The 12,260-nt window shown below is 34.3% G+C and overlaps 2 non-coding genes across 2 annotated transcripts; both read right to left on the bottom strand.

Annotated features, from left to right (window-relative positions):
- Positions 1–1,812: 1,812 nt before the first annotated feature.
- Trnam-cau lies at positions 1,813–1,885 on the bottom strand. The gene has a single exon. It is a non-coding gene; the product is annotated as a tRNA-Met (tRNA).
- A 2,348-nt stretch (positions 1,886–4,233) lies between these two features.
- Trnam-cau lies at positions 4,234–4,306 on the bottom strand. Its single transcript has one exon. It is a non-coding gene; the product is annotated as a tRNA-Met (tRNA).
- Positions 4,307–12,260: the final 7,954 nt, after the last annotated feature.

Genomic DNA, 12,260 nt, shown 5'->3' with positions numbered 1-12,260 from the left:
ATTTCATTTAAGAGTATGGTTCTCGCTCCAGAGATGTGCGATAATAACTGCGACTCAGTCTTGCACTATAGCAGTATTATCGAATTTGGGTTTCATGATACACATTACCTTATATTTGCCTTATTTAGTGCTATTTTTTAATATATTGTGTAACAGTTAATAATAAACTTATTGTTATTATTATTATTATTATTATTATTATTAGTAATATACTTCCTCCATATCTTACCTATCGTATCCGCTAAGATACGGTTATGGACAAAGGAAACAGAACCGTGACTGCGACGGTGCAGTCTAGTACCTTTACCATAGATGAGGGATTAAGAGTTTAGCCTGCAGTTCTGAGGACTGAAGGTCTGCTGAGTACCTAATCGGTTTACGTAAATCAAAGCCTTTATTCGACAGCCGAGTGGCACAGTGGGCAGTGACCCTGCTTTCTGAGTCCAAGGCCGTGGGTTCGATTCCCACAACTGGAAAATGTTTTGTGTGATGAACATGAATGTTTTTCAGTGTCTGGGTGTTTATCTGTACATTATAAGTATGTGTGTGTATTATATATATATTCATAAAAAAATATTCATCAGCTATCTCAGTACCCATAACACAAGCTACGCTTACTTTGGGGCTAGATGGCGATGTGTATATTGTCATAGTTAGTATATTTATTTATTTATTTATTCTTGACGAATTAGCATATGTGACTGCTGGACCAAAGACTCTCCCAGCGGGAGGATTCGCTGATAATTACCACACTTGGCGGACAAGTTGGTGATTTCAGTATATGGTAGAAGTAGCAAAAAGGACGCTGGCACCCGTTCTCCATTATATTGTCCGTTGTATAGATGTCTCCGGCTAGAAGAAGGTAACAACTTTATTCTGGCTTGCCGTCACCACACAGCATTTATTGCTGAAATGAAAATAAGCAAACCTGAAACACACCCAACGGTATATACTGTCAATAAAATCATACGATCACATGTTCAATGCATGATCGGTGATGCATTTTCTATTATTAGAACCCTGATATCAGACGTTACAATGGCTAAATATAGCAATGAGCGAAATAGGGTGACATAACTATGTTACGATCGATGCTGGTGATTTAGCACTTTTTAATATGGCGCCGCGAGGTGTCAAATGGCAGAAGTCACTTTGATTGTTAATTTATTGGTGATAGAGCGTTGTTGTAAACTTTATTATTTCGCTAGACAGCCACTTTAGCCTATTCCATATGTATCCTATATATTCCTCTCCAGTCTCCACCGTTGTGAGAAATTTAAGATGAGTATATAAACATCTACGATACACGATTTAGTTAGAAAGAGCTAATTTCGATACAGAGGTAATCCGCTTAATTGCAGCGTTTGAGAAATTTAGTAACCCCTTTTCGTCCATAACCGTTATGATTTACGTCGTCGTCTTCCCTGCAGCTCTCACATCGGGTTAGGCAACGCCTATTTCTTGGTCAACCAAGATATGCTTTATTTCTTTCTAACCTCAGCGAGAAAAATAGGTAAAATAAATGTTTTCAACGCTTCTCTCTTTGTGCCAATTTCCTTATCGCTCAAGCATATGAATCTTTTTGAGGAAAGTGAAATACTATTTTAGCCCAATCCTTGAGGAAGATTATAAGGTTATATAACTTTGTATATTTGCACCACTAAGGGGGTTCAGTAGGGGCGGAAACGTTTAAGGCGTCGTTACGTTTAAATTACATTTTAATTTATATCGAAGCCATTTTTGAAAGCTTTATCAGTGTAAATTGGTATAAACTTTGACAATTAAAATTCAAAATACTAGTCCAAAAAGTTATGCCCCGGGTGAGGATCGAACTCACGACCTTAAGATTATGAGACTTACGCGCTGCCTACTGCGCCACCGAGGCCATGACATACATGCTAAAAAAAAGTGACCAGATAACATTACCTCTTTAATCTAATTTAAAAATAGCTTATACCTTTTAAATAGGTAGGTATTTTTACAATCGTTAGCCTTATAAGGTTGCATGCTCTTATCTCATGGCGAGTAAATATGACGTTGTGACAGTTTTTGTATTTTAGGGCATATACTAAGTATCAATTTAGATGAGTTATTCGATAAGTAAAAAGTCAGCTCTATATTATCTTGAGATTTTAACTGTCAATACATATATGTGTGCAATGAATTTTTAATTTTTTTTTAATTTTGATTCGCACCCAGTTATCCTCTGACATGGTGTCAAAGACCTACTTTATGCAACTTTTACTCTGAATAAGTGCCAGCTCACGATTGTCGTGATATGGTTATCCTATTTTGCTGTGTGTGTGTATTGAATTGTCGCATTGGTCTAGTAGTGAGCTTGTTAAACTACATGCCACGCGGTCTTGGGTTGCCGGGTCTGACCAAAGCCTTTGAGGTTTATTTTTGAGGCATAGCTGACGGTGAACTGTAGCGGTGACAGCTCAGTGGTGAGGAGTTCAGCTTCACTTTCGGGGGCCGAGTTCGAATCCAGCACCGGAATGCCTAATCGTTTGTAAACACGTATTTCTTGGAAGTAAACAACGGGTCTCCGGACATCTATCAAAGCCAACGAGAGGGCATGCCGTGGAGGTTTTAGTTTCGGTAAACGAGTCCCACATAACCTCTGTCCTGCCAAAAGCTCCTCTGAAAGCTTTTCCACTACGACAAAACAAAATGAAGGGTGGTAACTGGCCACGGCCGAAGCCTCCGAGACCGACAAGCCAGAGAAAATACAGATATTATAAATTCCCAAATAGCCCAGCTCCACTCAACAGGCCTTCTGCTGTTGTATATGTAAGTATATACTATTGATAGATAGAAAAAATACATATTATATCGATAACACATAAATTATTGTATAAGCACATACAATTTTATTTATTGAAGTTATACTTCTTTTGGCGCGCGAGACTATTTTTTTACGATACTCGCGCAATCGAAATTAGCTATAGTCAACATTTTAGTTTTTCAAAAAAAAGGTTTGACAGTATACACTTTCAAATTGTCAAAGTCCGCGGGCTCCATCCGGTGATTTAATTGTGCAAAAAAGTGATACTTGGTTGTCCGATTAAATGAGATAACTAGATGATGCGTTATGATAAAACTTTAAATTTATTATATAGATACCTTATTTCTATTGTTAGTGTAGTATTTTCTTTAAACGTACTTAAAATAAGGCAAAAGATAAAATTATTGAAAAGATTTTTATCTTGTTAAACCAAAGAAGTAGAACTTCCAACGCGTATACAGAAGTATACACACGTTTTTTTTTTAATTTTTATTTTACGAGTAGCATTACAAGTTCGTTGTGCCTTAAATCTTTAATATAAATTGGGTTGCCTAGGATTGATCATAATGTCAGAGTAGCAGTTCTTAAGAAGAAGTTGAAGGAACACCTACTTAGGGACTAATAAGACTTAAGAAGTAATTTGTACCTTTATATAATTTTTTTTTTAATCTTTGTCTGATAATTAGGAATCAATAGTTTTATTATATTCTAGCTTTAGATGCATGGTAGATGTATACCAGATGAGCGCTAACTCGCCAACAAACTGGAAAATTAGTTTGGCTAGAATTTTTTTTATGTTACATTTAGGCATCTTTCGATAAAAATAAATTATGAAAAAGGGCTTCCCCTTATTCTAGATTATCTATAACATTTTGTTGCATACCATTAATACATAAAATGTACTTACACTGTTTCTATATATTCCTATTGTGCATTATAATAATGTTATACATTATTAAATAAATATTAATTAAATAAATACACAAGTGTTAATATAGTCCGTATAACAATCTGGAGCGCGTACATTGTAAATAATAATTGTAAATAAAACGGCATATTCAGCAATAAGTGCAAAAAGCCGCCGGACCGCAACTATTGGCCCGCGTGCAATTGACAGCGCCGCTCAATTTATGGCCCGCACTGTCTGCCGTGTGCGGTGCGGATTCCGCTACACTAGAAGTGGTACACAGAAAAGTTGCGTTTAGCATTGCACGAACGTTTCCTACGTTACGCGTTGGCCATGGGACAAGTCGTGTCGGGCGGTTTTTCGTAAGGTGTGAATAGCTCAATGGGGGAGTGAGGCGCGTCAGTCGCCGCTACCCGCGGCATGATAATAATATTGTTCAATACTCTTTATATTTTTACTAGAAGCTGGTCAAGCTTAAAGCATTATGTTGTTTGTTTTTCCTTGTGTAAAATGTAATTTATCAAAAAATAAAAAAATATGCCCCGGGTGAGGATCGAACTCACGACCTTAAGATTATGAGACTTACGCGCTGCCTACTGCGCCACCAAGGCTATACAAATATCTTTGAAAGAATATTAGGTAAGTCAAACTTACCCTTTAGCAAGTCTACCAGAATTACTGGCGTGTACGAGTTTTATGTAGAATACTCTAATTGGATTAAATTAATCAGTGTCTGGCTGTATCTTGTTTTACCGAACATTTGGTAGAAAAAACAAATTCAGTTAAAAAAAAGTAGTAAATAATAAAAAAGTAAATACATTACTAATAATTCGGTGGATTACGATAAACTCTGTTGAAAGCGTCAGGGATGCGGTATCTACTGTATGAGTAATTTGAGCTTAATCAATTTTTAGTGCTGTCTATAAATGTGCACCGCAAACTGTGTACCAAAAGTTGACTGACTGACTGCATATTTTATTAATAAATACCACCAAGGCGTTTCTTGTGCATTTACAACTTCAGTGTAAAACTATCCCATACCGATTCCATTATCGAATCATCTACGTAACGGTAGCGTTTAATTAATTCTCACATTGGAATAGTGTGAATTTTGACTGCAACTGAAGCCAACGGTTATTTGTTTGTCGTTTTAAATTAACGCCTGCCGTGTTCTGATCGAACGCGACGCGGGTTGGACTCCCCTGCCCTCTGGATTATGCTTCGATTGTTTTTGTTTATTTCAGCCTTGACACTATATTGATGTCACACTTTATTATTGTATGTTTAAAATAACAAAACTTTAAAAACATACTCAGATTTTAAAGTATTTCTTAGCCGATACCAATAAATACCCTTCAATATTGCTACTTCAATAAAACATTGAACTTTATTTATATAATTTTTTAGCTGCAAATGAAGAGACATTCAAATAGACATAGCATTTTTATCAATTTCACGACGTAAGCTATTTTTGGCGACGTTGCCAAGCTACAGGTAAGAAAGACGTTTTGAAAATGTTGGTGAGATAAAATATTCTAATAAGTATACAATGTTTTATTGATATTCGACTGAATAATCCGAATATCTTTTAAGATATTTCGTTACAATATTCTCCCTTGAAGGGACGTCCTAATTTAATTAACAAGATAAATGAATAAATCGAATACTGGGGACGGTAATAATTAAAAAACCGATCTTGAAAAATTAGCAAGACTCCGGAATAAATCATCCGGAAGATAAGCGGGGAAATAATTAGCTCTCCGGGCGTTTTTAGAGTTCCGCGGTCCATCAATAAAAAACCGTCTTCTCATAGATCGCTATGACTTTGTACCTACGAGTATATGTAGGCGCCACTTGTTTTAAGAGCCATGTAGTGTTGTAGAAAATCTACATTGTGATCCTAATTAAAGTGATCCTATTACAAGAAATGGTCATAAATTAGTGTCATCTGCATATCGTCTGCGAAAGGTACAGAATTCATTTGTGGGATTGAGTATACGCTTTTATAATCCTTAGGTGATTTTGGACCTGCCAATGCATAAGTTTAAGGAATTTGTTAAAACACATTTATTACAGCGAGGTTACTATACAATTGATGAATTTCTTAATGACAAGGTTGCTTGGAAGCATCCGGCTCCGCTTTCAGCTCTCACAAGATAGAAAAATGAATGTTAAAATGTAAAATGTAAATTTTTGATGTTGGAAAAGAGCAACTGCTGAGTTTCTTGCCGGCTTCTTCTCGGTAGAATCTGCCTTCCGAACCGGTGGTAGAGTCACTACAAACAGACAGACTTGACGTTTCAAAAGTGCTTATATTAGGCCTACTTGAAATAAATGAATTTTGAATTTTGAATTTTGAGTGTTATTGATTGAGTTTTATTTTTTAATTATTTGTAATAGAAGTTCCTGGATTGACGCCGACACATATGTGAGCCTCCCTTATTAATAAACACGGTATAGCTTTGGAGTAGTTACCAGTGTTTTGTCACGCTCTGACGTGTGCAAGGTGCAAAAAGTGTGACAAAACATTCTGTAAATATTCTGACGTTAAGTTTGTCAATTTAAGGTGTTAGGAACCCACTTCTTGTTATAATGCCATCTGACACATAATATATTGAATTCCAATCTGGAAAATTAGGTACATGAAACATAATAAGAAGGTTAATTCCAGTAAATCCGCAATGCAGCTTACTACGTTTTTCTACATTTTTATCATAGTACAATTATATTGTTATGATCTTAGAAGCAAGCGGCCCAGGACCGTGGATTTTGAAACTCACTACAAAAGACCTATGTCCAGCAGTGGACTTCAATCGGTTGAAGTGATGATGATGATGAGTGATGATCGTAGAAGAATGGTGAATCTATATTTTGTAAAACTTTACAATTTTTTTTTTAACATTGCTATAAACTAAGTATAAAAAAAAGAATGCAAGAAAAACGCCAAAAACCGTCACTTTATTTATTAAATGCAGAAATACAGATTAAGGTCGTATGCATACGAACTGTTAACTTAAAAGTATTATCCTTTCTGTAGTCGACTTAAAAATAATTACTTAAATAAAAAAAATAACTTGGTACCACAATGAATTAAATTGAATGGAATCACATTTATTTATATTACTTAGTCCTTCTTGATAAAGGAAGGCCAAAGAAATCTTTTCTTTGGTGAATTGCAAGTAGATATACCTACGTGAAAAAAAAGTGGATAGTGAAATGACGGCTGATAAAAGTGAGTGGAAGAGAAGAAGAAAAAATATTGTATGCCTGTCCGGCTAAAGCGTAAAGATAGGAAAAAAGTCCTCTTTCTTGTTTGAAGTTGGTTAAAAGAATTACTAACTAACAAATACTGTTCTAAAAGTTTTTGTAAAAAAAATATTAAAAAACCTGCGGATCCCTTACTTGATAACGCAGCTCTGGTTTAACCATTTTTTTCCTAATTAAATATAAATATCAGATGAAGCAATCAACTCGATGGCTCTTCGATCCGACGTTTTTTAGTATCATTCGTAGACATTTGTTTATTTTTTAATTAAAGCAATTGTTTTTATCTATTTCTAAGTAACAATTAGTAAGCGTAGATAAATTTGTTATTTTATATGGACGACCAAACGTCATATATATATGCCAGATCTATTTTATTCTTAAAAGTTAAGTGTGTCAATTTGCTATGTAAAACTGGGAGCACTGTGTTAGCGGTGGCCCACCTGACTGATACCTACGCTACGCCGTAAACATTTGTGACGTCACAACAACATTCATTAATATAGAATTGATTTAATAGTACTGTTTTGCTTTATATAATTCATAATAATACTTATCGAAATATTTAATGTTTTTCCAAATAGAATAACAACTACTTATATATTTTGTGAAATAACTTAACGGAAATTAATATCGTAAAATATTATTATTGGTTGGTTTTGTTGTCAACATTGTAAACGGTACCTGAGCCGTATAAAAGTTGAAGCATTACCTTCTCAAGCATTCATTCTGTATCAAGTAATTGTAGGGGAAAACTCTGCTCGATATATGTCAAATGTAACAACTAGTGTTATTCCAAGTTCTATCCCCAAGTTCTCTAACATCTGCTTTTTCGTTATTAATCTATCACTCTACACACCAAAGAGCCTCATTATCTGCCTCAAATGAATTCTAGAGGACATCGGCCATAAAGTACTTTTGAAACTTCAAGTCAGTGTGTTTGTAGTGGCTCTACCACCGGTTCGGAAAGCAGTTATAGCGAAAAGAGCCGACTAGGAACTCAGCAGATTGTTTTTTTTTCAAAAAGAGTAAAATGAAATGAAAATACACTTTATTGTACACCTAACGGAATGAAATTATAAACAAAAAACCACTTAATATAACACACAGATACAATAGGAGGCCTTATCGCTAAAAAGCGATCTTTGCCAGGCAACTTAACAAAGGAAAGGGAAAAAAACTTATGACTATAAGGTTAGGTTGTACATAAGAAGAAGTAGTATAATATACATAAATGACAGATGTAACCAAATAAAAAAAATACCAACCGTTATATATTAAAATCATTCTGGTTAGTAAAATTCAAATTAAAATAAACATTGTTGTACCTCTTATATATTGGACTATTTTGAACATAAAATTCATTATTGTGGCCTATATTATTATTACCACAGTTAGTATTTAGTTAATTTTTTTTAAACATAACAACTTCAATCTTCTAAACGCAGTCGATTTAATGAAATATTTCAAAATAGATCTACGTAAAATTCAAAAATTTTAATATTGACGGAGGCGAGAAAAATTTCGTTAGTTTTTTCACAAAGATCTCTGAGCTGCATTTTAAGCCCCTTAATACAACATTTACATCTTTATCAGGGGCCGGGGGGAGACCGGGCGTATTAACTAGTGAAGGCATCAGATATGAATCTTTAATTTTCCAAATTTATTAAAACGCTAAGCGAACTCCGCGTTCAAACAGCAATATTTTTAACGACGGAGGTTTGGGCCAGTGATGAGCTAGGTCGGCGTGTTTTATCGACAGTTTCTAAAATATAGTACCAAAAGAAGTGTATAATATGATACTCACTAATAACAAAAAAAACATTTCCTAAGATTAATTTCAATAAAAAGAGTAATATTTTTTTTAGATACATTATATGTCAGGTTTAAAGTTATCCATGACGCTCTTAAAACCGTATATAGTCTACCAATCCGCTGGACCACGTCTTGATCCGTTCTCATTCCGAGGGGAGAGTCGTACACTCTGTAGTTGGCTGGTAATAATTAAATATATTACGGAAATACATACACCCAGACACTGAAAAACATTCATATTCATCACACAAAAAATTGATTCGGTCAGCTTTTATACAGAGCGCTAAATATATTAATGTATACCTCTAGTATATATAAAGATCCCTTGGACTGCATTCCGCACCAACAATTCCATTTTAAAAGAAATTAATATCAAGGAACGACTTTCGTCTACGGTGCAGTTACGCATATTCAAGTTTTTTGGCCACATCTCAAGGAATGAGGGGTCAATTGAACGATTGGTGGTGCAAGGACAGGTTGAAGGAAGAAGGGCAAGAGGGCGGTCACCTACTCGTTGGATAGATACGGTGAAATCGCTGACCCAGACAACTGTGGTAGAATGTTTTCTACACGCTACCAACCGCCAAAAGTGGAGAAGACTCGCGCGGGAAGCCGTGCAATCCAATGGAGCCTAGCGCCATGAAATTCATCTCAGCAGCCACGACCACTCTGCCAAGAGTGCACGACTAAGAAAAGAAAAAGTATATAAAGGATTCCTGTGGCTGTATTAGATCGTATATATTAACATGCCACTAAGATGATAAAGCAATCACCCTGTGTGATAACGATAGCATGTTTTACAATCGATGCAATATACTCGTAGTACTTAGTCTTTATATCCCCTATACCATAACGGATCAGTTTAGTTTTGGTAAACGTACTTTATATTTAAGAAATTACCTTATAAATTTTACTTGTTATTGAAGTTATACTTCTTTTGGTGCGTTAGGGTAAAATGGTGAGAGTAAATTTTTACGATGCGCGTGCACACCGTCACAAAAAACTGACACCACGAAGTTAGCTGTAGTCAACATTTTAGTTTTGCTAACAAAGGTTTGACAGTTGACTTTCAATAATTCAAACAATACCTTTTTTCTATAGTTAGTGTAATTTTTACTGCAAACCTAGAAAAAGGCGAAAGATAAAATTTTTCAAAAGTATTTTATTTTGTTACACCAAATAAGACGTTAACGCGTCTAACGCGTGTACAAGACGTTTTTTTTTTCCTTTAGCACGGTTCGGTTATTGTTTGCACTATGGTACATATTTTTATCACCAATCCTATGCATATTGTTTCAAACAATATTATTTAATATATACATCGTTACAAAAACATACAAAGCTCTTTTACTTTCTATAAAACCTTTAAGTTTTTTAATGATCAACAATTATTAAAGTAATCTAATGTTAAATTGGTATAAGGTATTGTGCTAATACTCTAACCTAAAGTAGACAGTTCTGATATCAGATATTTATTACAGTAAATTTCAATAAAAAGGATGACACTATCGTGAAGCAATGTGCTCACAATAAATAAATGCACAAATTGATGTGTGCACGATACGATACAATCAATTTTCCTATCTATTTCTATGCGTTTCCATTACCAATATCCGGTAAAAAAAATTGTAAACAATCAGAAATTGAAAATAAATTCTTATTTTAGAGAATAGATTGTCTGTAAGGAAACGAAGGATTAATTCAATTGCGTGATTTGGATTTATGGCAAAATATTATTATGAAGTTTTTTTAACTTAAATCTTTAAACACTATAAACACTTCATTAGAGATTGTCTAAATCTAAATACCGTATTTTTAAATAATTCAAAAAATATAAATAAGGATTACTCCGAGTATTACTATTTAGTTTCATAGCGAAACAAAATAGTAATAATACGGTACCGTCAAATAAATATTATGACAGTTACAATTTCTATTCAACAATTATATTACCACTAAATATTTAGCTGTATAAAACCACTATCTACAGTCATAAGCAGAAGCCTGCAATGCTTTTAAAAGAACACTGGTAACTAAGTACGATAATTTATCGAATCTACGAGTGCAATGAAAACAAACTCTTAGATCGACGTTGACCAATATGACATCATCCCATGATTGTTCGATAAACTTGTCCCACATTGTTATCATTCAATTATTTCATATTGATGTCGAATTGATTCTAGACCTCTAGCTCTGAGGTCACCCTCTCTTTTAGCACTTTAAATTTGGCCGTTCATTCATAAAATTGTATGAAGGTCGTGCAAAGATTGAGTAAATATAGGATGTGAATGAATTTATATTAGGATGACATATTCTGATAACTACTGTTCTATTTCTGTTGTCCCTCACATTGATTCAGTCTTTGTTGATGATTTATTATTTTCTTGGTTGTATATAATGATAACCAGCGTTATGGTTTATGTTATAATTTAAATATTATAATGCTGAAATCGTTCAGCCGATTGTTTTATCTTTAAACTAAGCTTGGTCGTGAGTCGGACTAAACTCGGACAAAGTAATTGTTAAATGAACTTGTGAAGTTTAATCCAAACTGACTTTGAGACAAGCGGCCCAAAATCGTAGATTTTAAAAAGGCTCAAACAAAGACCTATGTCCAGAAGTGTAAGTCAATAGATTGAAATGATGATGATAATGAAACGAGTATTTGAAAAAAAACAAAGAACTCCATTCCCGCGTATACACAAACTAATACACAAAACTTTTATTGTTGTAAATAGGGTAGATACTTTGACTTTAGACATATTTTCTACTAAATCGAGAAGTCAAGATAATCTGCCTCATTTATTACCCACTGATGGGCATATGCCTAATTTTTCATAGTGCTTATTCGAATCGAAGTACCATTTACCTTAAGTTACATGCTGAATTATTGGCATTAATTTTAATATGCATAAAACATTTCAGAATCGGTTTATTTCTAACTTACATCCCACTCAACAATTAATATACATTTATGCCTATGCCAGTTTTGGTCTACTTCCAAATATCCATATAACAATACAACCCTTTCAAACTTGACATGACACATTACTTATGATAATTTTTAAGGAGTAGGTATTAATTTTACTTACTCTAAATTATTTCTTTTTAGAAGAATTCGTAGTTTAGAACCACTTAAGTGCAAAATATAGCTTTATCGAAGCTTTAATTTCACGTCCCTAGCACCGGTACGCGATAGGAAATTAAAATTTTCCTCTTCATTTAAAAGAAGCACTGCCCCCGGCTAACTCCTTAACGCGCTACATCTATTTCAGACCCGTACACATTTATATCGAAGCTCTGAGATACCGTGTTTTTTGTGTTAATCTTGCGATCAGTCTGCGGACTATGAACAGATGGTGTGCGAGTACCACTTCACTACTTTAGATGCTGTTAATCCACCCAGAAGGTTTTAAATGAGAATTCACCTTCACCTTTAGTAAAACATCAATATTGATCATGATGAAAAGATTTGTTATATTT

This window comes from Pararge aegeria, chromosome 12, assembly GCF_905163445.1.
Source record: "Pararge aegeria chromosome 12, ilParAegt1.1, whole genome shotgun sequence".
In the NCBI taxonomy this organism is placed as follows: Eukaryota; Metazoa; Arthropoda; class Insecta; order Lepidoptera; family Nymphalidae; genus Pararge; species Pararge aegeria.
The sequence above is the reverse complement of the archived record's forward strand: the minus strand, read 5'-3'. Positions and strand labels throughout refer to the sequence as shown.